Source organism: Humulus lupulus, chromosome 3, assembly GCF_963169125.1.
Source record: "Humulus lupulus chromosome 3, drHumLupu1.1, whole genome shotgun sequence".
NCBI lineage: Eukaryota > Viridiplantae > Streptophyta > Magnoliopsida > Rosales > Cannabaceae > Humulus > Humulus lupulus.
In genome coordinates, this window is record NC_084795.1 from 88,234,238 (window position 1) to 88,238,506 (window position 4,269).

A 4,269-nucleotide genomic window follows, 5' to 3' on the forward strand; every position below is an offset into this window, starting at 1 on the left:
TATTCACGAATCAAACGTTGGTTCCGAGCAAACAGTGATTCTGGGCTCGGAGTTTTTGGAAAATACGGGATGGCAAGCAGCGACCCCCACCGTCTTTCCTGATTCTGTGACATCTAGCGAGAAAGAAAAAATGGTGAGGGCCATGCATGCAAGGAGTCAAGAATAACGAGCTTGGTGAGACAAGCTCGGAAAATGCTTGGGTACGAGACGAGCTCGATCTTGGAAACCCGATTAAGGGTCAGAACGTGTATTCTACGAAAAAAGGAGGGAAGTGGGTCTAATCTTTGAGAATCCCGAAATATCAGGGAAAAAGGTGGCGGTTGTTCAAAAATGGGATTCTTGGGTATCGTGCACTCTTTAAAACCAAGATTTTGTACCCAATATCTTGGTGTGCAAGATACGTCTTTTAAATTTTGAAAACCCAGAAAAAAGAGACCGTGTTTGGGTTTGTTCTACATATAAACTGGATTTAGAACCAGTAATGGGAAAGCCTAAACCTAAATACCTATTGATCAAAGCGTCCTAGTATGTCAAAACTACAAAGTGAACCAGTGCATTCCCAGGAACTAAAAAACAGCAAAGCCAGAGACTGATAAATAAAAATATATATATATATACATCAGATACTTACGCAATCAAGACGACGGTTGCAGAGAAATTGTTGATTGAAGAAGAGGCTGCAAGTATAGTCCCATGGTCTCGAGCAAGCTGGCGGTCTTTTGCTTCTTTGGCTAGGAAAACATGCAAAAGCAAGGGTTTCCTGGGATATCCTCTGGTTTTTCTTTCTCTTTTCTTTCTTTCCTCTGATGAACGTAAAAGAAAAATGAGGAAGATGACTAGAGCCTTATATATAGACAATCAGAGGTGGAAGAAAGGGATTAATCCGAGCCATTGGTCAGGATTCTTATCAAATCTGACGGTCAGGGACAAATGACAAGATGGTGCCGAAAAGGTGGCAGGCGAACGATCGTGGGTAGGTTTCCAAGGTACTCAAGTACCTTGAATGAGCAATACCCAATTGGCACGTGTCCATACTCGAACATGTGTGACAGTACAGTTCCCGATGAAAGTAGTTCAAAAGTTTCCTTCTCATAGGATTCGAACAAATACTTTTGAGGGGGAAAAATGTTACACCCAGATTTCGAGTCTTGAGAATTGTGATCTCGAAAGCTGGATTCGTCAGGTGTGAGCTCGCAATAACTAGAATACGTGTTCGCAACCTAGGCATCGATCCTACAAAGAAAGTGGCAACCTCGAATATGGGCGGCCTCGAAGTTCTGCAAGTTCGAAAGACACACATCGGAGTATGTCTATTCTCGGGTGGCCTCGGATCAAAAGTTCCGAGCCTGACATAAGTATGAGCTCAAAACTATGTGGTCTTGGAGAAAATAATACAACTCGAAAGTCAATCAGAGACCTGGGCTGGTACGATGCTGGCGATGTTGATTGCTGACTTCGAACATCTTAGTGAGTCATTTGGAGAGACGCAGTCTACATTTATTGTTGTAACTTCCCTATAATAAAGGGATATTTATTAGTCAGTTATACGCCCCCTGGTCTTCAGGGGACGTTTCCTTGTATATAGGAGTTACAGGCTTTTAAAGCCCTTAAATTTATTAATGTAACGGATAACCTCCCAGAAAAGTGTAGGATTGTATCCTGAGACTTCCTCTATAAATAAAGGAGTCTTGTACCTTTGAAAAGGACCGAAATTTTGTGATCTTGAGAGAAACTCTGGAGAATTCATCTCTGAAGAATTTCCAGAAATCTCCTAAGTTCTAATATCAAAGACTCGTGGACTAGGCAGAGTTAACTGCTGAACCACGTAAAAATCCTTCTTGTTTTATCGTACTTTTCTAGCCATAACTATTTATTGTTTACGTGCTCTACATTTCAAGTTGACGAAAAACGACGTCAACAGAGAGTATTTTGGGAATATTAAAATTTTAAATGCACTCAGGGTACCAAAAGTAGGTAATTTTTGCAAACAGAGGGTACTAAATGATCATTATCCAAAACAGAGAGTACTAAGTGTATATTTCAACAAAACACATGGTATCAAATGAGTATTTACCCATAAATAACAATAATAATAATGAGGAATATTTGCGACGAAAAGGCCTAAGTTTTTTACTTTATAACACTTTAATACCTAAGTCTTTTTTTTCGGCTAATCTTTTGTCAACATTTTTGGTAGCCGTAGGTACCTGGCTGTTAAGTGCCAGGTACGTGTCAACCTCTAATTAGTTCAAGTTATATCATTTTTATTATTTAAAAAAATAATTTAAACATTAAAATAATTATTTAAAATTTTTAAAAATTTAAAAATCAATAAGAAATAATAAAAAAATTCATTTTTTCCATTTCATTCTCTCTCTCTTCCCTACACGATACCCCCTTCTTCCCAATTTGTTTTCTTTAGATCCCCCTTTTGACTTCAATGGCAGACAACTTCAATGGCTCATCGTCGACTTCAAGGTGTCTAGGTGCACCGTCCACCATCCGCAACAGAGCTTGGGAGATCTGAGATCTGATTATTCGAAGCTCAAGATCTTGGTTTCTGGGTGACGGATGAAAAAATTTGTGACATTGTGGTTGATGGATGACAAGTTCGTGGGTGGTTAATGGACGAATGGAGCTAGAAAGTTGTGGCTGACCTTCTTCTTGCATTCTTTTTTTTTTCTTGTTGGCTTGGAACTTTGGTGGGTGAAGATTCGATAGGTGCTTCTCTTTTGGAGTTTGTTCACATCTGAGATGGGATTTAAATTTTTGATTGCTGAATTGATATTTTAGAAGATGCCTAGATGGGTTTTTGGATTTCTGTTCTTTTGATTTTATTTATATTGAGATTTGAATGTAGGTTCAAATTTTAATTGAGTTAAAGAATATTTTTCTTGTGTTGCTTACACCTATTTGGATTGAAATGTTGAACTTTTTACGATTTGGGAATAAAGATATTGTATTGTTCTTGAATCTTGAATCTTGGTTGCTTGAATTTTAGGATTACTTAAATTTGAGTTTGGTATTTGCTTGAACCTGATCTTGAAAATTATGGGTTTGTTTTTTCTTTTCTTTTCAAATCTGTTGAAAAAATTCTAGGTTGTTGTATTTGAGATAAGCAAGAAGAGTTTGAGTTCTTTGTAGAGACCAAAGGTTGAAGGGTACAGGATGATTTGTTTTGGATCTATTTCGTTTTCTGTAAAAAAAAATTTTTGCAGCATTCCATATTCTGTAATTGGTTATGAATGTAATGGATTCTTCTATAATAAGCAAAGAAGATGAACAATAATTTTAGTTAGTTTTTTGGGTTTGAAACTTTTGGAATAATTTTGGATTTGTATTTGATTTGTTATAAATGAGTTTTAATAAATTTATTGATTTTAATTTGTTTAAATTAGTTTAAGAAAAATTTGATTTTTTTAATTTTTAAGTTAATTTAATTTTTTTTAAAAATTTAATTTAGGTATTAAGTTTTTAAATTACTTTTTAATTTTTATAATCATTTTTTATTTTTATGATATTTTTTATAATTTTTAATGTTTAAATGATTTTTTTAAATAAAATATAAAAATTATACAATTTGAACCAATTAGAGGTTGGCACGTAGGTGCTTACCTGACACTTAATAGCCATGTATCTACGACTGCCAAAAATATTAACGGAAGGTATTTTGGCCGCAAAAAAATATATTAAGTGTTATAAAGTAAAAAACTTAAGTATTTTTACCGTAAATATTCTTAATAATAATAATAATAATAATAATAATAATAATAATACGCAACTTTGGAACCTAAAAGATCTTTATGTCTTTTAGCTTGAAGAAGAAGTGATGAAAACCTTTCGGTTCAGAACAAAAAAAGATATGTTTATACATAAATGATATAGGATGGTTTTGGGTAACTCCATGAATTAACCCTTTTTCACCATATATTTATAACCATAACCCCTCATTAATGTTTCTCACATTAATGACCTTATAGGCACTTAAAAAGACATCAATACCCTTCAATAGATATTAAGTTGTTCTCTCTTTTGTTTGTCTTGCACGTACCTAGCAGCCATAGAAATGATCTACTCTCACAAAATATAGCAAACACATATTCTCTCTCAAATCATCAAATCTCAAAGGTCATCACCATTTTTTCGCACCAAGTTTAGAAAGTGACGTCATCTCCCACATCTCTTTTCTTCTCACCCAAGTTGAAGAAGATTAAATAAAAATCATCTCCCAAACTTGAAGAAGATTGAACATTTGATTTGATAATGAGT